At 35.9% G+C, this 22,865-nt stretch overlaps 1 pseudogene; it reads left to right on the top strand.

The window, feature by feature from the left end:
- The window catches only part of LOC141719215 (uncharacterized), a 300,973-nt pseudogene that overhangs the window by 49,717 nt on the left and 228,391 nt on the right, over positions 1-22,865 (top strand).

Below are 22,865 nucleotides of genomic sequence, written 5' to 3'. Positions count from 1 at the left end.
AAAACTCAATCACACATCAAGACAACAATGAGGCCTCTTCATCTAGAGCTAATCTACCTCAACAAAGAAAATGGACAAAGGATTACCCCTTTGAGCTCATCATTGGTGATGTATCTTCTAGAGTTCAAATAAGGAGAACAACTCAAGAAGAATGTCTATATAGCAGCTTCCTATCTAAGGAAGAACCAAAGAAGGTAGAAGAAGCTTTGTTGGATCCTGATTGGATTTTAGCTATGCAGGAGGAGCAAAACCAATTTGAAAGGAATAATATATGGAAGCTGGTACCCAAGCCTAAAGGAAAGAATCTAATAGACACCAAATGGGTATTCAGAAACAAGATGGATGAAAATGGCATAGTAGTGAGGAAAAAAGCTAGATTGGTTGCTAAGAGCTATTGTCAACAAGAAGGAATATATTTTGACGAAACTTTTGCTCCTGTTGCAATACTTGAAACAATCAGAATTTTCTTAGCCTATGCATCCCATGCCAATTTCAACGTCTATCAAATGGATGTCAAGAGTGATTTTCTAAATGGAGATTTGGAGGAGGATGTCTATGTCAGTCAGCCTCCTGGTTTTGAAGATCCATATTTCCCAAATCATGTCTACTATCTTTTGAAAGCTCTCTATGGACTGAAGCCAGCACCTAGAGCCTGGTATGAGACTTTATCAAAGTTCCTTTTGGAAAATCACTTCACAAGAGGTACTGTGATAAAACTTTATTCCTTAGAAATGTTAATGGCTCTAGTATACTTGTTCAAATTTATGTAGATGATATTATATTTGGCTCTACAGATGAAAAACTTTGCAAAAAGTTTGCAAAATTGATGCAAAGTAAGTATGAAATGAACATGATGGGAGAACTAACTTACTTTCTTGGTTTACAAGTTAAGCAAGTTAGTGATGGAATATTCATTAGTCAAACTAAATATATTCATGATATTTTAAAGAAGTTTGATCTAATGGATTGCACATCTGCAAAAACTCCCATGGCCACTGCAACTAAGCTTGAATTAAACACTACTGAAAAGTCTGTGGATATTTCAAGTTATAGGGGCATGGCTGGTTCACTTCTGTACTTAACAGCTAGTAGGCTAGATATAATGTTTGCCACTTGTCTTTGTGCTAGATTTCAGGCTGATCCTGGAGAATTTCATTTAGTAGCTATTAAGAGAATTTTCAGATATCTCAAGGGAACACCAAAACTTGGCATTTGGTACCCTAGAGATTCTGGTTTTGATCTAACTGGTTATTCAGATGCAGATTATGCAGGTTGTAAAATAGACAGGAAAAGTACAACAGGAACCTGTCAGGTTTTAGGAAACAAGCTTGTGTCCTAGTTTAGTAAAAAGCAAAATTCAGTTTCTACTTCTACAGCTGAAGCTGAATATATTGCTGCTGGTAGTTGTTGTGCACATATTCTATGGATGAAAAAACAATTGTTGGATTATGGTCTACAAGTGGACAAGATTCCTATTTTCTGTGATAACACAAGTGCAATCGCCATCACTGAAAATCTAGTACAACATTCAAGAACAAAGCACATATACATCAAGTACCACTTCATAAGAGAACATGTGATGAATGGTACTGTGGAACAACACTTTGTTCCAAGTGAAAATAACTTGCAGACATTTTTACCAAGCCACTGGATGAATCCACCTTTTAAAGGTTGATAAGTGAGTTAGGTATGCTTAATTATTCTTGAATCATTTCAGATATTTCGCAAGTTGTAATGCAGCCCGAAATTTAATTGATTTTTCAGTTTTGGATGAAATTTTGGCTAAGTCAAAATTTACATCCCGACGGGTGATCATTATCCATCGAGTTTGATCATCTGTCGGGATACAATTTGTCAATAAAATCAATTATTTTTCTGGAATATTTTATAACTCGACGGATAACTGATTTATCCTCATCCGCCGAATTGTCTTAATCCTAGCCGTTAATTCTCTGAACATTATCCATCGAGTATACTTACAGCTTGTAAGCATGACACGACGGATAAACGACGAAATTATTATAGTTTTATTTTTAAACGGCTATTTTGGGAAATTTTTATTGGTTACTTTATTTTACTTTATTATTTTTTGTCAGTTTATTTCTGAGATAGTATAAAAGTAAATTCACTTTTATTCATTTCTTTTATCATTCTCAAGATTCAATTGCTCTAATTTCTTTCTTCACAAAAGCAAATTCTCTCTCTGTAAATTCCAAATCTCTAACAATGGCACCTGCAGTGAAAATCATGTCTCAAACTGGTTATATCTATGAGAAAAACAACTTCTTAGCTTTGGTGAACAAGGAGATTCAACAGTCTGGTGACTATCACAAAATGATGAATTTAGTGAAGAACTGCAAACTAAACTATGCCATGCTGGAATCACCCACCATTTACTGTGAGGTTGTTGAAGAGATATGGACAACTGCAGTTTACAACTCGACAGACAAGACCATCACATTCACTCTGAAAGGTAAGCCGTTTTGCATTAATAGTGATATTGTTAAAGCATGCTTCAAGATTCCTGATAATACTGTAACTGCTCTACACACAGACACTGACATTGTTAATATGCTTAATTCTATGGGCTATGCACTCACAACTTCCAAATTAAATGAAATTAGGAGGTTGGGTCTTAGGAAAGAATAGAGTTACCTGTGTGATGTAGTCACTAAGGTGTTTTCTGGTAAAATTAGTAACTTTGACTCTATAAACATTTCTATGCTTAACATGCTAGTTACTGATAAGTACTTTAATTTCAGTGACTTGGTTTTGTTTGAGTTAGGCTTTAAGTTTGGAGAGATCAATAAGAGAGGTAGAAGTGTCTATTATGCTAGATTTTTCATGATGCTTGCTAACCATTTTGTTGAGGAAATTGTAATTGAGAATCCAACCAACAAGCTGAATTGTTGGGTTCAAGAAAGAAGTTTTATTGCAGATTTAAACAGAGCAAACCATCACAAGGAGGTTCCCTTATTATACTTTCCAGTAATGGAGGGGCCTCAGGTAAGTGAGGTAATTTCTTCTGTCTCCACTCTTCCAACCTCACAAACTTCTTTGCTTTCTAGTGCAGCTATGGTAACTATGTCAATGACCCAACAGTTTCCTACCCAAGCTACCAAACCAACAAAAGTTTCTAAATCCAAAGCTAAGAAAGCCCCCTCTGATTTCTTTCAAAAGAGATCAGTTGTAAAATCCACCAAAGATAAAGAGGGGAGTGTGAAGGTGGGTAAGAAAGGTGAGGGACATGGTGAAAATCAAAGAAGCCCTAAGGATAAGGATGGTGAGAAGAGAGTTTCCCAGCCTAGCCACACTGCAGTTTCTCAACAAAATGCAGTGATTAATAAGGATACTAGCTCATTACTGGTTTCATCCTCCAAAAAGGATGTTACCATTGAAACAATCTCTCAACCAAGAGCACAGGCCAAAAGGGTAAGGTACACAAGCTTACCCCAAACTTATACTAGAAATAAGAAACCAAAAACCCTTGGGGATGCACAGGGTTCACACAATGTGTAAACTGGTGCTAAAGACACAGTCACTGCACCTTCTCAAAATCAGGTTGATGTGGCTCCAATAAATGTGGAGTCACAGCCAAAAATCTCTTACAATTGAAGCACCTGATACACCAAATTCACTCACACACTCATTGGATGTTGACATGATAAACACATCACTTCCAAATTCTCCATCTTTAACTCTCTTGGAGAAGCTAAAAATCCAAACAAGTGAGCATCATCTTTTAGATGATTTGTTGGCTCCTTTGCCATTTCTTTCTGAGACTATTGAGACATCTGTGCCAAAATTTTCATCAATCTGCACAGAGTCTACAATAGTCTCCAATCTAAACTCATTTATTTCTTCTATCCCCATGGATATTTATCATCCGTTGAGTAGTGATTGTATCCCGACGGATAAGCTTAACAGCAGTCATCCGTCGGATAGTCAAATGGCTAACCTGATGGATATTCCTTATCCGTAGGGTGTCTCTGCACAGCTTCAAGTTTCATCTATTCTTACAAGTGCAGAAGACTTAGTAGTAGTGCAATCACTCCTAGGACTGAGGGAAATGAGTGATTTGAGTGAGAGTCTGGGTTGCTCCCAGGAAAAAGGAGAGGGAAAGAGTGATCCAATGCAGTCCATTTCTTCATGACTGGCAAAAGTGAGTGAGAGGAGTACCACCTTAGATGATGAAGGTGAGGGTGGGGAGCTAAGGTGAGACCTTGATGCAAGAAAAGAGAGATAACGAGAGAAATGCAGGTACAGGAGATATAAGGGTGGATGTCATTGCAAGTGAGTTAATGAATGTCCAGGATGCAAACAGGGAGGGACTATTTCAGCGAAGTCAAGTTGTTATCGATTCTACCTCCTTGGATGCTGAGACATTTACTCACCCTATTCCAGCATATCAACTTCTAGTCGGACTGGGAAATAATAATGCATAAAGGATACTCAATTTGGTGCACACCATACAGTCTATGCAAAGAGCAAAGAATGCAATCACAGTTCTGCCCTCTACAGCTGGTGATATTGACTATGAGACTGGTGGTTCAGAAGATTTCTTTGGTGGTGAGGATACAGAAAGTGAAGAAGGGCCATTGGATATAGGGGGAAGTAGGCCCTAGTTCCACATCAGGCATGCCATAATGGGCCTTGTTAGGTCACACACACTGTAGAAGGGGGTTGAATACAGTGTCTAGCACAATCAAATCAAATTAAGAACACAAGTGTGAAAGACAGAATAATCTTATTAATAAAATAGTATTACAATGGAACCGTTCTCTCTCAGTGATGAATAAATATCACGAGAGCTGCCAGGGTTACAATGAATAATATTCTCGATTAAGATAACACTTATAGTGTAAACCCTATGCTGTGTTTATATAGACACACAGTTACAAGATAATCTTCTAATTGATATCGAACATAAGTCTGCATCCTAAAATATATCAACTAGTTATCTTTTCTTCCAAGTATTCTATTCTTCATAGAATTCTTCTTCATGCATATCTCTTCTTGTTTTAATCTCGATCTTCTTTCCTTTAAATCAGCCGCCTTCCTTATCTGAAAGTCTCCTTAAGTCCCGATATTATCTCTTGATAAATATCTTCTGATAATTTAAGTTCTGATAACTTAAGTTTTGATATCTTAAGTTCTGACTTCAGTATAAGTACTAATTTCCAGTTAAGTCCTGATTTGTCCTGTTAGTTAAGATTTGAAAGCTAAACACAAATCATCATTAGACATGACATCACAAATATATCTAATAATCTCCCCCAACTTGTAAATTAGCATAATATACAAGTTCAACAGATATTTGATGATGTCAAAAACATTAAGTACAAATGCATGAGAATTTAACTAGATAACTACATCTTACAGTCCTTACAGCTTTACCATCCTTTAAGTCTAATATCAGCTTCAGTCTGTATATCCTTCAAAATTTAAGCAGTTGTAGATCTTTGACTTGGCTTCAATTTCTGATCTCTTTGATGTCAGGATTTGTTCTGAGATAGTTCTTCAAAAGTGTTCTCTCAGCATATTCAAGTTCATTGACCATCCTCCTTTTAGCATTTTCGGTTCAACTGTATCTTCACCTGTTTGAAAGATAGCAGCCCTGAGATCATTTATTTTAGCTTTTCTTATATCCTGATCCAGTCTGATGATATAGGCTTTATCAGACTTTAGATTGAATTCAAGTCCCTTAATACCAGAAAATGTAGTGATGATTTTAGTAGTATTAGGCTTCATTTCAACAATATCTCCACTGTGAGATCTGTACTTAGGACAATATGGGCTGTCAGACTTTTCAGAGTAAAGCCTCTTCTGTCTTTAAATATTTAATTTTAAATAACCTGCAGCACCATTTGTTGATCTGTTTTTTACATAAAGTAGAAATAGAACATGTTCCAGTTCTTCAAAAATACTTCAATGGAATAGCATTCTCCCTAATCTGGAATACCCTCCCATCTGTCATGAAATATAACATGATATCTTCTTTCAAAACAGAGTGGTAAACCATTTGTACAGATTCAAGTTGATTCAATCTTTCAGGAGTTGCTCCTACTCCTGGTTCACTTAAGGAAGTTGGATCATTGGTAGTATTATTTATTCTCTTCTCTTTAGAACTACCCAATCCTGATTTGTCTCTAGCTTCCTTTCCTCTAATAACTCTTGCATCAAAACCAGTTGATGTAGTCTTCAAAGGTTGAGTCTGTTGAGTTTTTGTGAATCCTGGTAGTAGCATCTTTGGAGGTTTAACATGAGCAATGTCAGAGGTTTCCTTTTCTTTATCTTCTGATATCAAGCCAACTTGAGCTATGTCAGAGATTGCTTGCTTCACTGTAATATCAGATTTTACTAAGTCCTGATCTTGAACAACATAAGCTCCGTCTGAGGTTGTTTGAATATCCTTTTTCTTCGAAATCAGACTAGTATCTTCATCATTAATTATTTCTTCATCCATGATTGGCATGTATACCTTTACAGGTTCATCAATTTTTGCTTTGCCCTTGGATCTTGGATCTACCTCCATTTATGATTTGGCTTTGGTTGCCTCAGAATTTGTCTTCTCCTTAATCACAATACCCTTAGGCTTTGGAAGTTTCTTTTTAACAATAGAAGCTTTAGACTTGGATGTGACATTTTTTGCTTTAAGTCTGGCTTCTTCTTCCTTTAGACTTTCAAAGTCCATTCCTGGATTTTCTTTGAGAAATAGTCTTTTTGAAATTTCTTCATCCAGCTTCTGTAACTTAGGGTCTTGATAGTAAACTATTGTTTCCTTCCCCTTAAGCTTCAATATCTGCATAAACTTCTGTGATTCTTGACTTTCACCCTGTATAGGAACATCAGGCTTTGTCAGAACTTGTTTACCAGAACTTATTCTTCTATCAGCATTAGAGCTTGTTCTCTGTGTAGAAGTTTCAGCTTTCCTAGATGAAGAACCTTGACCTTGACCATGACCTCTACCCTTTTCAGAGTTTCCCTGATCATCATTTCCATCATCCTTACCCTTCAGTACTTGACTAGATTTACATTTGGACTTAATCACTTTCTCCCCCTTTTTGGCATCAGCAGGTAGAAGAAGAGAGACAAGAAATTCCACTGAGGATTGGATCTCATTGAGTTGAGTTTGCTGAGAAGCTTGATTCTTTAGAATTTCAGAAATCTGATCGTGTTGCTTCTCCTGAGTCTTTTCAATATACCCAATTCAGTCAAAGGCTGGCTTAAAAAATCCGTTCTTTTCCAATTTGACATTCATATCTTGCTGAATCAAAGTTTCTTGAATTTTGTTCACCTTGGCATGAGTTATTGAATGTTGACCTTGAAGGTGCCTAGTACTCAATGCGGTAACTCTCAGCTGTGCCTTGAAATCATCATTTATCAGCATTTCATCAGCTTTGGCCAGGTGCTCAGCAAGAATTTTTCAGTAGGAACAAAATTAACTTTGTTTTACTCCTTAGTCCACTCCTTTCCTCTAGGAGTTTCACTCCAAGGTACTGGTGCATCCTCTCTAACAAACTTCTTGATTAGATCAACTTTGCATGGAGCTTGTTGAGGTGCATGTCCAGATGGACCAGCTGCATCAACATCTACATTTGTAGCAGCTTAACCAGTAATTTCAGCATTGTCAGCATCAGAACTTACAGAGCCTGCAGTATCAGCATCCTCTGATAGAATAACAATATGTGAGGCTATAGAGGTTTCAACATCATCCTCTAAATTCTGATCTACAACTAAGTTCTGATCAACATCCAAATTTTGATGCCCACCTACAATCTGATCTTCATCATCTAGATTCAGAATTGGTGTTGTTGGAATATCTGCATTGAAATCAGCATCTAGAAGTGGTATTGTTGGTGGAGTAACTTGAGTGGGTGGAGCTTCCAAGTACAGAACATCAGGTACAGCCAAGTTGTGAATATCTATTTCATCACTTGTACCTGGATCTTCAGCATTACTGGATCATTAATAGGAGACACAGGAGATGTGGGCACTTGCTCTAGAATATCCTCTTGTTCTTGAATAGGAGACTTGTGAGCTGATTCAGCAGTGGGAAGTAATTCAATTACTATAGGTTCTGTTGGGATCAGAGATTCCAGACCCCCTTCCTTAGCTGCTGCTTCCAGGATTTCTTCAGAGTGTGATGATTCACTTACAGCCCTCCCAGCTCTTTGATTTTTAAGTCTCTTTGCTGAAGTAGAGACTTTGGGAGCTTTATCATCAGAATTTAGCTTTCTAAGCCTTTTGAGGGGCCTAGAACTCCCAATTTCAGTATCTTTCTGAGAAGAGATCTTCTCAGCTTCTACAACAACAGGTTCTGATATTGGAACCTGTTCTTCATTATCTGACTCATCTCTCAGAACTATTCTCCTTCTTTTCTGCTATGACTGAGGTACTATCTTAGTCTTCTTTGCTCTTGAAGAAGAAGGCTTCACTGGATGTGCTGAAAGTTGTGGTTGAGTTTGAGGTTGGTGAGAGATGGTATGTTCTGATGGCTGTTGTGTTGGTTGTGATGAGTTGGTGGGTTGGACATCAGGATAAACAGATGTATAAGTATTTGGATCAGCATTTACCAAGATTTATTTTACTGACTGAGGAATCTGTAAGAGCCTCAGCACTTGTTTCTTATTGTCAGCATTTAACAAATCATTAAAGGCCCTTTTTGCAATCTTAAAGAGTGAAATTAAATTACTGGCTGGTTGGGGTTCATCAGCACAACAATAAGTATATATAAGCTGACAAAATCTAACAAAGTATACTACATTCCTATCCTCTGTCATCCGATCCCCTATAAAACCTAGCACATCACTTGCAAAATCAAAATAAGTTTGATGAATAAGGGCATACCCGATTTGCTGACTCATGATGGGAATAGCATCAAAGTTGGAGCATTTATTGGCGAATGTCTTGGTGATACAATCAAAGAAAAAGCTCCATTCCTTTCTGATATTTGATCTTTTCAGTTGACCCAGCTTTCCCAAACTTTTCCCATAGCCCAGACTGGCCATAAGCTGTTGTAAAACAGGATCCTCCACTGTTGAGAATGTACAACCTTCAGGTAAGTGGAGAGCTTTACGAACTGATCCTGGAGTAACCACATGCTCGACATCTCCTAATGTGAAAATTATGCTTGGTGAACCAACAACACCACCATTATCAAATAGCCCAGTTCGCCAAAATGTCAGCACTTGTTTGCTTGAAATAGTTTGAGGTTGGGTCAAAGCATACGCAATCTCACTATTGGCTAATAAATCTTGCACAAAGTGCAGATCTGATGGAGCTTCAGCCTTGTTCAAGATTGCAGAATAGTTATTTGGTACGAACTTGGCTCCATCAATAATTAAATCCTTGGGCGCCATAAAAAATAAGTGAGAAGTTAGAGTGCCTGAAAGGTGTTTGAGAAAATGTCTGTATAAAAAACCGTCAGAAAATGTGAGAGAATAAGAAAAAGAGAGAGAGTGAATAGAATAGAAATGTGAATAAAAGATTTGAAAATCTTTTATCTCTTTTACTTAGACAACCCACGTGACAACAGTTATTGAGAAGTGGAACAAACCTTACACCTGTCTGCCATACAACAGTTAAGACAAAAGTTAATGGGCATGGTAAATAAGTAATTATTACTTTGCACATTCAGTTTTTCAAAAAGAAACTGTTCCCATTAAACAAATGATTATTACTGCTTTATCTCACATAATCCAATATTCTGAAAAATATAATCGTTCAAGTATTGACTTAGAAGTAAACCAAGTAAATAAATACTGCCACGTCAGCATCAGAACTTGATTATTATCAGAATTTTAAAGTCATCAGAATATGGCTCCTTAACTCAAAAGGTGAATGTTTATTTCTGTAATTCTTCACACAAATACTGATATGGTTACAACAGAACTTAATCATCAGAACTTCCATCAGAACTTGTCCTCAGAATTTATGCAACTGACACTTAAACTGTTCATCTAAAACAACATTGATCACAACAGTAATTTTCATCATCCATATGGAGTGTAAGTGTGTGCATTAAGCTAAATATCAGACAAAGAGTAAAGTCTGATTCACTTCAGTACATCTTAGATATAAGGCATAACTAAGAACTTTGCTTAAAATCTGTCATTAGTCTGAAGCCTACTATAGAATGAGTTCATGCATGAGTCCACCTCAACTGTTTTGTGCTCATTTTATGCATCTTTTAAAATTCCTTTTTACAGTGGCTTCTCAATGTAAGTGAGTCACAACTGCTTATCAGAATTTATGCTATTATCAGAGTATTTCTCCAGTAATCAGAGAATGTGAAAAGTCACCAAGAAAATTTATTTTGCTTTTCTAATGCATATTACTTAATACCAGAAATGCACTTGGGTTTTCCCTTCCACATGTATTTTTCTTTAGATCTCAAAGGAGTACCTGATTTTTATTTCTTTTCTTTTTCTTTTTCTTTTGATAAGTGAGGTTTATCAGCACTTAGTACATCCATAAGATTTACCAACATCAGAACTTAACAGATAAGAAGTACTATTCTAGTTTTTGACTTAGTAATAAGATACACAAAGTACACCTAACCAAGCTCAGTATCAGAATTTGCTTGTGTTAAAAGATTTCCTCATAAATAATTACTTAAAACATGGGATCTTTAGTATATTAAAGACTACTAGGTCAACATCTAGCATAGTTATCCTCATTGGATTGAATAGTCACAGAAACATTCATATCACTATCAGAGTTTAGAAATTCACATCAGATAACAATCAGCACTAAGAAAATTTCAATTTAAGCACAGAATACATAAAGATAGTAATATCTGTGAATACTGATCATAAAGTCTGATGTATCAGAACATAAACTAAGCAGATTTAGAGAAAGAACCTGAACCCATTCCAAGTTCATTTACCAATCTTGTAAAAGTAGCTTCACATAGTGGTTTTATGAAGATATCTGCTAGTTATTGATCTATTGGAACAAAATGCAATTCCACTGTACCTTCCATCACATGTTCCCTTATGAAGTGGTACCTTATGCTGATGTGCTTTGTCATTTAGTGTTGAACTGGATTACCTGTCATAACAATAGCACTTTGATTATCACAGTAAATAGGGATTTTAGAAAATTCTAACCCATAATCCAGTAACTGATTCTTCATCCAAAGAATCTATGCATAACAGCTTCCTACAACAATGTATTCTGCTTCTGCAGTTGATGTGGAAATTGACTTTTATTTCTTGCTAAACCAAGAAACCAATCTGCCTCCAAGAAATTGGCAGCTTCCACTTGTGCTTTTCCTGTCAATTTTGCACCCTGCAAAATCTGCATCTGAGTAACCTATTAGCTTAAAGTCTGATTCCCTAGGATACCATAATCCTAGATCAGCTGTACCCTTAAGGTACTTGAAAATTCTTTTCACAGCTGTTAAGTGAGGTTCTCTTGGATCTGCTTGAAATCTTGTACAAAGACAGGTAGCATACATGATATCAGGTCTACTTGCAGTTAGATAGAGTAATGAGCCAATCATACCTCTGTAATCAGTAATATCTACTGATATACCAGTATCCTTATCCAATTTTGTTGCAGTGGCCATAGGAGTGGATACACTTGAACAATCTTGCATTCCAAATTTCTTCAACAAATTTCTGGTGTACTTAGATTGACAAATAAAAGTTCCTTCCTCATTCTGTTTGACTTGAAGACCCAGAAAATAGCTAAGTTCTCCCATCATACTCATTTGATATCTTGACTGCATTAACTTGGCAAACCTTTTACAAAGTCTGTCATTTGTAGAACCAAAAATGATACAACATATATCTGTACCAAAAGTAAGTCCTTTCCATGGTTGAGATAGAATAGAGTTTTATCAATAGTCCCTTTGTTGAATTCACTTTCCAGAAGAAACTGAGCTAATGTCTCATACCATGCTCTTGGAGCTTGCTTAAGGCCATAAAGTGCTTTATCAAGTCTGTAGACATGATGAGGAAATTTTGAATCTACAAAACCTGGAGGTTCAATATATACTTCTTCTTCCAATTCTCCATTAAGAAAAGCACTTTTTACATCCATTTGAAAGACTGTAAACTTTTTGTGAGCAACATAAGCCAAAAATATCCTTATGGCTTCCAATCTAGCAACTGGTTCAAATGTTTCATCATAATTAATTCCCTTCTGTTGAGAATATCCTTTTGCAACCAGCCTTGCTTTATTCCTTGTAATTATGCCATCACTATCAGTTTTGTTTCTGAACACCCACTTTGTACCAACAACTGATCTGTTCTTTGGTCTTGGCACTAGGGTCCAGACTTTATTTCTTTCAAATTCATTTAACTCTTCCTGCATTGCTTGCACCCAATCAGCATCTTGAAGAGCTTCTTCCGCTTTCTTTGGTTCAGCCTTAGAAAGAAAAGAGTGATAGAGACATTCATTTGATGTTGCTGTCCTAGTTCTTATACCTGCTTCAGGATCTCCAATAATTAAGTCAGGTGTATGTGCTTTAGTCCACTTTCTTGCAAATGGAAGATTATCTCTAGAACTGGATGCTCCCCCATGATCCATGCTGTCTCCATCAACATTCTCTGATGCTCCCCCTGAAATTATGCTCTCTGAGTTGGATCCTTCAGAATTAGAGTTTCTAGAATTATCAGAATTTGGCCCATCAGAACTTGATGAATCAGAATTTGAGTTTCCAGTATTATCAGAACTTGCCCCATCAGAACTTGATGAATCAGAACTTGAAGAGCCTGTTCTTGGTTCTGATGCTTCTTGAGATGAGGTTGGATCTTTAATATGCCCCCCTGCACATGTGCATTTTCCTTTGGCGTAGTTACCACAGTTTCAATAACATCAGAGTTTAACCTATTAGAGTTTGCAGTATTAAGATTTAGACTTTCAGGATTTAGACTTTTAGGATTTACAGTATCAGAATTTAAAACTTTATTCTCAAATCTCAACTGATCATGATCATTGAAATCGTCAAGTCCTGTAATGTTCTTATCATCAAAAGAGACATTGATAGATTCCATGACAACCCTTGTTCTTAAATTGTAGACTCTAAAGGCTTTTGTGGAAAGTGGATATCCAACAAATATTCCTTCATCAGCTTTTATATCAAATTTAGATAGCTGTTCATGATGAAAATACTTCAGATTTGGCTTCTTTTTCTTCACCATCTCATATGGTGTCTTTCCATGCTTATTAATAAGTGTTGCATTCTGTGTAAAACAAGCAGTCTACACAGCTTCAGCCCAAAAATAGGTTGGTAACTTTGCTTCATCAAGCATAGTTCGTGTAGCTTCAATAAGAATTCTATTCTTTCTTTCAACAACTCCATTTTTCTGTGGAGTTCCAGGAGCAGAAAATTCCTTCTTGATTCCATGGTCTTTGCAGAACTCTTCCATAATCAAATTCTTGAACTCAGTGCCATTATCACTTCTTATGATTTTCACAGAGTCTTTAACCAATTTATCCAGTTGTTTGACATGATCAATCAAGATAGATGCAGTTTCACTTTTTGTGTGCAAGAAATACACCCATGTGTATCTGATGAACTCATCCACTATGACCATAACATATTTCTTCTTCGCAATAGACATGACATTCACTGGACCAAATAGATCAACATGTAGTAGATGATAAAGCTCAAGAATTGAAGATTCAGTCTAGCTCTTGAATAAAGATTTTCTTTGTTTTGCCTTTTGACATGAATCACAAAGGCCATCAGGAGCAAATACTGATTTTGGCAGTCCTCTCACAATATCTTTCTTGACTAGTTCATTTATATAACTGAAATTTAAATGAGAGAGTTTCTTGTACCAATCCCAGCTTTCTTCAATTGATGCTCTACTTAACAGACAGATTGCAGAACCATCAAAACTTGTTGAAAGCTTGGCTTCATAAATGTTACCATGCCTGTATCCTTTCAGAACAACTTTGCTTGTAGATTTGCTTACAACTTCACAGTTTTCTTCAAAGAAATCCACATGATAACCTCTGTCACAGATTTGACTAACACTAAGCAGATTGTGTTTAAGTCCTGAGACTAGAGCTACTTTTTCAATGATGACATTCCCAAGATTGATATTGCCATATCCCATAGTTTTTCCCATGTTGCCATCTCCATAAGAAACACCTGGGCCAGCTTTCTCCACAAAGTCTGATAGCAGGGCTTTATTTCCAGTCATATGTCCTGAACATTCACTGTCCAGAACTAGGATGTTTTTCCTGTTGCCTTGCAATCACAAAGACCACTAATGATTAGTTTTAAGGACCCAGACTTGCTTGGATCCTTTAGCCTTATTAAGTTGGTTAACATTTGCAGCGGATTTAACATCAGAGTTTATGTTAACATTTTTCTTATCAGAATTTACAATATCAGACTTTACATCCGAACTTACACTAGAAGGAATAATGCTAACTTTCTTTGAAGAAGGTTTTATTTGATAATAATCATAGTACAAACTATGACATTCCTTACAAGTATAAATGGAATGCTATAAACTACCACAATAAACCAAGGATTTTGTGGCCTATATCTAACAGACTGACTCTTAACTCCTGATTTTGAAGGTAAGGAGTTTATGTTTTTATTCTTTCTGCAAAAAGAAGCAAGATGGTTAGAATTTCCACAGTTATAACATTTCTTTCTAGGAGCATTAGGAATAGGCTTATAACCATTACTTTTATTCACACCTTCCTTTCCATTCCTATTTTTCCTAGGTGGCTTTACCTTGTTTACATTCTTAACATCTTTCAGCTTATGCTTAAGCTGCTTCTTTGTCATTAAGCCTATGTTAACTTCAGTTGGCTTATCCTGTTTTGGTTTGTCAGAAGTTAATTTCTCTTTAACTTCTGATTTATCAATATCAGACTTTACATCTACAAACTTAACAAGATTTACCTTTAGCTTTTGTTTAACAACTATAGGCTCAATTTCTACAGTTCCTTTATTATTCTTATCATCTCCATAACCTAAGCCCTCTTTCCAATTTCCACTACTTAACAAATTCTGAGTTGTTCTTCCAGAGTTAGTCCAAGTCCTGATAATCTCTCTTTCCTTTTCTAACTCAGTTTTTAGAGATTGATTCAATTTTAACACTTCATCTCTAACATAAAAAGCATCATCTCTTTCTTTCTGAGTTTGATGGAACATAATTAACTCCTTTTCTAAATAGTCATTCCTTTTCTTAAAAGCCAAATTTTCAGAAGTTAACCTTTCAAATGTTAAAGTTTGATCTCTATAACTAATGAACATGGTTTTAAGATATCTTCTCAACTTAGTAATATCATCAGTATGAAAAGCATAAGTTGTTTGAGGTACCTTTAACTCAGCAGCTTCAGAACTGCTATCAGCATTTGCCATCAAAGCATAGTTCACCTGACTTTCAGAATCTGAAGCGTCTGTCCAGCTTTTCTTCTTTGTGACAAGTGCCTTGCCTTTATCACCTTTTCCTTTCTTACAGTCAGGAGATATGTGGCCTTTCTCACCACAATTGTAGCATTTAACATTTGAGTAATCTCCTCTATCAGACTTTCCAGCTTTGCCTTCAGATTTTCTGAATCTCTTCTTATCAGAACTTCCACTTTTACTGAAAAACTTCTTTCCCCTTCTGAATTTCCTGTAAGCTATCTTTGTGATACCCTTCACCATAAGAGCACATTTCATCATCTCTTCATCAGCATCCGTCTCAGATAGACTTTCAGTCTTTGAATCCTCATCACTATCAGAACTTGATGACTCAGTATCAGACTTTGTGATGAGAGCCTTTCCTTTGCCTTTCTTTGAGACAACCACTTTAGGGGATTCCTCCTTAGCCTTAAGAGCAACTGTTCTTGACTTTCTCCCATGCCTCTTGCTTTTTTGATCCATCTCAAGTTTATGAGTTTTGAGCATACCATAAATTTCATCAAGAGTAGTTTCATCAAGAGCATAGTTGTCTCTTATAGTAGTTGCCTTCAAATCCCAACTTTCAGGAAGAGCTAAAAGGAATTTAAGATTAGTATCTTCAAGATCATATTCCTTATCCACCAGTGACAGATCATTCAAGAGTTTGACACATCTATCATATAAACCAGTTAATGACTCATCAGGTTTTGAGTCAAAGTGCTCATACTCTTGAGTGAGTATAGTCCTTCTGTTCTTCTTAATTGAATCAGTTCCTTGGCATCTAGTCTCCAAGGCATCCCATATCTCCTTTGCAGTCTTGCAGTTAATTACCCTGTTTGACATGACATTATCAATGGCACTATACAGCAAATGTCTTACCTTTGCATCCTTTGCAATAGATGAGATATCTTTAGCTCTGTATTCACTATTCTCCTTTGGTACAGACTGTGCTGGCTGATCTGCAACTACAACAAAGAGCTTGGTTGGCTTATGTGGTCCTTCATTAATTCTGTCAAGGTATTCTAGATCTGTAGCTTCCAGAAACATAGACATCCTCACCTTCCATATGGGATACTCAGAAGGTTTCAGTATGGGAACCCTAATAGTCTTATATCGATTATGGATTTGAGTCTTTGGAGTTTCTTCAGTTTTGGTGGGCTTGGTTGGAGTTTGTGCTTCTTCAGACATGATTTTGTTTTGGATCTTTACAGTATGTATGTTAACAGATTGCTCTGATACCACTTGTTAGGTCATACACACTGTAGAAGGGGGTTGAATATAGTGTCTAGCACAATCAAATGGAATTAAGAACACAAGTATGAAACACATAATAATCTTATTAATAAAACAATATTACAATGGAACCATTCTCTCTTAGTGATGAACAAATATCACGAGAGCTGCTAGGGTTACAATGAATAATATTCTCGATTAAGATAACACTTATAGTGTAAACCCTATATTGTGTTTATATAGACACACAGTTACATGATAATCTTCTAATTGATATCGAACATAAGTCTGCATCCTAAAATATATCAACTAGTTATCTTTTCTTCCAAGTATTCTATTCTTCATAGAATTCTTCTTCATGCATATCTCTTCTTGTTTTAATCTCGATCTTCTTTCCTTTAAATCAACCGCCTTTCTTATCTGAAAGTCTCCTTAAGTCCTGATATTATCTCCTGATAAATATCTTCTGATAACTTAAGTTCTGATATCTTAAGTTCTGACTTCAGTATAAGTACTGATTTCCAGTTAAGTCCTGATTTGTCCTGTTAGTTAAGATCTGAAAACTAAACACAAATCATCATTAGACATGACATCACAAATATATCTAACAGGCCTTCTCAAAGAAATATGATGAACACCATTTCAAGACAACACTCATCCAACTTATCAGTCAAACACACTCTGCTCTTCAATCAACAACAAATGCCAGTACCAAGAAGCTTATGCAAGCACATCTTGCTTCTCTTCAATTGCAACAAATCCAAGGTTTTCAACATACTCAGGATGTCACCTCTATTAAAGGTGAAATTGATCAAATGAAGAGGGACATTTCTGACAGATTGGATTCTAAACTTCCAGAAGCTACAATGCTTGACATTAAGAGATAACTCAGGAAGAATTCTGATCTTTCCACAAAGAGAAATTCCTTTAAATACCAGAATAACAGAAATGGAAGCCTCTCTAACAACAATTCATCTCCACCAAGCACAACAAACATACTTGCTTCAAAGGCTAGTGGCAGCACAAATCTCCTCTTCTACTCAACTTGCTGATAACAAAAAGGGGGAGAAAAAAACCTCTTCTAAGGGAGAGAAAGAAAGCTCAATTGTCTTATTCAGTCAAGGGGAATTAAGAAGTGAGGGGGAGAAGAAAGTGCTCAATGTTCAAGTAACTAAAGCAATTGTGCCAACAATTGTTTTCACAAAGCCACCTGCTAAAGATAACATAGATCTAATCAAAGAAGCAGCAGCCAATTTGAGAGCAGTTCAGAAGAAGCAATTGAGTCCAATCAACTGGAAGAAAATTGATGAGAACATCCAGAAGATATTTGGCCCAATATAGGATCCAGACAAAGCTTTCAATCATCACTCTAAAGTAATGAAAATCTCTGTGAATGATATAAGTATGAACTATCTGGAAAGGGGTCAAACTTCCTGTGTCAAGTCTCCAAAGATATATCTCATCATGAAGGCCAAATGGAACTATCCTAAGGTTTCAGACAAGAATCCTTTGGATACAGTGTTTGAGACACCAAAGCTAGATGAAAAGAAACTGTTATCAAGATCTATTGCATTCTACAAGGATCCAGCTGATTCAGCATTGAAAAGAAGAATTTCTAAAATTTAAAGAAATGGTAAGGAGATTTGTATGGTGGTTGGACACCCACTATTTGTGGAAGCTAAGAAGGAAGAGAAAGAAAGAATCAGGCTAGAGAAGAAGCAAGCTGCTTTGGATGCTAAGAAGCAAAAGCAAAAGAGAGAACAAGCTGCTATCTTGGCCAAGCTTCAAGCTGTAAAAACCACAACAGAACCTCCTGTACAACCAACTGTAATAACTGAACCTAAGGATCTGAAAATGCAAGAAGAATCACAGCAGAAAAAAAGATTTAGATATAAACTTCATTCCAAGAGGAAAGTGAACTTTGATGAAGAGGAATTGGAAGATCAGTTTCCCAAATAGCCTACAACTACAACTCAGACATCAAAACCCTCAGTGGTATTTGAAGAATTCAAAGTGGTTGATCCAACAACAAATATTCATGGTGAACCAATTGTTCCCAAGGATGAGCCAGTAGACCGGGATAGTTTACCAATTCCTGAGCTAAATTTGTCCATCTTCAAGACAAAGAAGACAAAGACTACAACCAGCAAGAAAGTGAAGCCTGTATCTCTCAAATCTAAAACTCTAACCAAATCCCAATCCACAGTCAACAAGAGAGATCTCATGTACATTTGTGATATCAACGAGTTTTCAGACTTGAATCTCTACTTGAATGAATTGGAAGAAGTAAGAGGAATTGATGCTTACAGACATCTTCCTGAAAGACTGGTATTTAAATACAAGGGAGGGAAAGAGATGACATGGCCTCTATACAGGATTCTCCAAGAAAGCCAATCTGTTCTGATTAAAGTTTACTCATCCTTCAAGAAGAACTTTGGATACAATGTGACTGCAAGAAGAATAGTTCTAAAGAGGATTGAGGAACTAAGGAGTATTAGAGCCAAAGATGTACTTCCAAAAATTCTATCTATTCCCTTTACAGGAAAGAGAGTGCATCTAAGGCCCTATTGGCTGATGGAGTTCATGGATGACAAAGGTGTCAGAAGATTCTTCAGATTGGAGGACCAATTGAGTGTCTCTAGCAATGAGACTCTTTTGGATATGCAGGAAATGCTAAATCTCTCAGAAGCTGATGAACTAGAATTCCACAGATAACTTTAGAATAAAATTGAAGAAAACAACAGAAGGCTTGGGAAGAAATCCAGACAATCAAGGAAATAGATCTATCTGCTCAGACTAGAGGAGTATCTTGATAAAAATTGTGAGCAATTTCTTTGTGTACTTTGTATTGTTCAACTTTCATCAATTTATAGCACTTATTAGTTTTATCTACTATTTTTCAATCTGTATTTTCTTTTTGGGTGTTTTGTTATCATCAAGTTTCTCTTAATTTATGGCTACAATTCCAGTAGACATAAATTGGGGGAGATTGTTAGGAATATGTTGTGTACTTGATGATAAGCTAAACAAAACACCTTATTAGATTTAACTTAGTGAATTTTGTAGCACCCGGCGGATAATCCCCGACGGATGATTCAATATAGTCCCGACGACTAATTGATATCCATCGGGTGAGTAGCTTATGTAACAATAAGTCATGTAGCACATTTCTGCAAATAACTTTGTATAGATTCTGTAATAGCTTATGAATCATGTAGACTGCTAGTAGATGTGCAGAATAGGTTGATTAAATGTAAATATAAGATGTCTTGTAATTCTACAAAAATGAGATGAAGTCAAGTGATAAATGGCTACCCGACGGATGATCAACAAAGCTACCAGACGGATGATCAACAAGACTACCCGACGGATAACAAGTATGTACCCGACGGATGATCAATTCAAATATCTGTTGACAGTGATAACACAGTCACATGCGTCGAGTGTTTACAAAAGGAATGTGGCAGCCTGTTTAGCAGGGTTTTAGAACAAAGAAGCATTACCATTTTCGTGCAAGCTATGAAGATTTTCAAAGATGCTGGAATAGAGTAATGAAGGAGCATAGAGTTAGACATGATAGTTTTGTTTTATTATCTTGTCTTTTTGTGATGTAAACTTGGTGATATATAAACCAAGTGCACAAAGTAGAACAAAAACCAACTAGACTTAGAAAATACATTCTCAGAGAAATATTTGTAAGCTGTATCCTCTAGTATTTCTCTGCAAGTTTTAGTTGTTCATACTTGTAAGCAGCTGTGAGCTTATTTGAGCTACACAAGGTTCTCTCTCGATATATATATATATATATATATATATATATATATATATATATATATATCTGGTGGATACATTCAAATCCACCAGAAAGTTTTAAAGACTTGTGTTTTTATTATTTGTATTGATTTCTATAATTCTGTCATTCCGTACCTTGCAAATCAAACACTTATATATATATTATCAAAACCATTTTTCATAAATCTCAAAAAGTAGCCAGAATTACATTCAACCCCCCTTTCTATAATTCTTGTTGTATTGTTAGGGAATAACAATGATATTATCTTTGGTTTTACAAATGAGAAGCTTTGCCAAAGATTCTCCAAGCTTATGCAAAGTGAATATGAAATGAGTATGATGGGGGGACCTGAGTTACTTTCTTGGACTTCAAGTCAGTCAAAGAAGTGATGGTATCTTCATCAGCCAAACTAAGTATGTCAAGGATTTATTGAAAAAGTTTGGTATGGTTGATTATTTACCTGCATATACACCTATGTCTACTGCAACAAAGTTGGATGAAGATAAAAAGCGCAAAAGTTTAGATATCTCAAGCTATAGAGGGATGATTGGATCATTGCTTTATTTAACAGCAAGTAGACCAGACATCATATTTGCAACATGTCTATGTGCAAGATTTAAAGCCAATCCAAAAGAATCACATTTGATGGCTGTAAAGAGGATTTTCAGATATTTAAAGGGAACTCCAAACTTGGGATTATGTTATCCTAAGGGAACTGGGTTTGAAGCTGTTGGTTACACAGATGCAGATTTTGTTGGATGCAGGGTTGACAGGAAGAGTACTCGTGGAAGCTGTCAATTTCTTGGACAAAGACTTGTATCCTGGTATAGCAAGAAATAATAATTTATATCAACTTCTACAGCTGAGGCTGAATACATAGCTGCAGGAAGTTGTTGTGCTCAAGTACTTTGGATTAGAAATCAGCTAATGGATTATGGCCTAGTGTTACACAAAATTCCTATTATGTATGACAATACTGGTGCTATATCTATAGTGGCTAATCCAGTTAATCATTCTAGAACAAAGCACATTGATCTAAGGTATCATTTTATTAGAGAACATCTACAAATGGTACCATTGAGCTCATTTTTGTTCCAACTAGAAAAACAAATAACTGACATTTATACTAAACCTTTGGATGAAGCAACTTTCACTAGACTTGTAGGTGAAATTGGAATGCTTAATTCTTCATCCTAAGGTAAGAACTCAGCTAATGTGTTGCAGCAGATTAATTTCCAGTAAATCAAAATTAATTTGATTTAATTGGAAATTAACTAAAATGTGAACTATAAATATTTCAGAAATCTCTGCATATTTATTTTTCAAAAAAAATTCAAAATTCAACTTGGAACTTTTCAAATTCTAAGTAAACTGCTCAGTTGTTAATTTATATTCTTAATATGTAAAATTAACACAAGGCATAATTACAAAAATCAAAAGTATATAGTGAACTGAGTTCTCGATAAATCTAATTGACTTCTCAACAAGTCATTTTAGGACATCTCGAGTGAGTTCTTGACAAGTCAATTCACTGACTTCTCGAGTGACTTCTCGATAGGCTTAAAAATGACTTATCGATAAGTCCTTCTAGAATTCTCTAGTAGTGTTAATTCACAGAGTTCTCTACAAGTATAATGTTGACTAATCAATAACTCAAAACTGAAATAATTTAATAATAATTATTTTGGTAAAATACTTTTGGAAAATTTATTCTAATTTTATTTTGAATTTATTCAAATAAAAGTTGGAATTAATTCAGTCCTTTTTGGACAAACTGAGTATTTATATGACATTTCGATAAGTCAATTTTTAGTTCTCTATAAGAGTAATTTAAAATGACTTCTCGATATGTATTTCATTTCTTAAAAATGACTTCTCGATAGGCAAATTTCAAATGTCTATTTTTGAGTTCTCGACAAGTCATTTGCTTTGACTATAAATACCCAGACTTCTCGATACATATACATACATACAACTTTTGAGATCTCAAGTGACCTAGCTTTCAATCCAAAACCGATTTCTCTCTCGTTTTTCATCCTTTCTCACAAATCTCTTTTACCCACTAAACTACATACCTATGTCAATGGTAGCCAACAATCTTGTACCTTTCATTCACCAGAAGTTTTTCAGTGCTTTGTTAAGTTCCTTTCTGAGACCTACTTTGTAGGTGCTTTAACTGCTAATCATGTGCTGTATTTAGATGTGCTAGGTGACTTCTGGAACACAGCAACAACCGGGACAGTTGTGCATGAGAATCAGGCTGCAACTATAGTGATAAACTGCACAAACAAGGGACAACAGGTGGAGATTCTTGAGGATGATGTCAACAAAGCTTTGGGCATTCCTACTGACAAGATAGTGGAGGCTCCAACTCATGATGAGCTGCATGAGTTCATGGACTTCATTAATTTATTCTGAGAGGATTAATCTGGCAAGCATGAACAAGAAGAACTTGAGGAGATAATGGTCCTT

The sequence above is a fragment of the Apium graveolens genome, chromosome 4 (assembly GCF_009905375.1).
Source record: "Apium graveolens cultivar Ventura chromosome 4, ASM990537v1, whole genome shotgun sequence".
Taxonomy (NCBI): Eukaryota; Viridiplantae; Streptophyta; class Magnoliopsida; order Apiales; family Apiaceae; genus Apium; species Apium graveolens.
The sequence above is the reverse complement of the archived record's forward strand: the minus strand, read 5'-3'. Positions and strand labels throughout refer to the sequence as shown.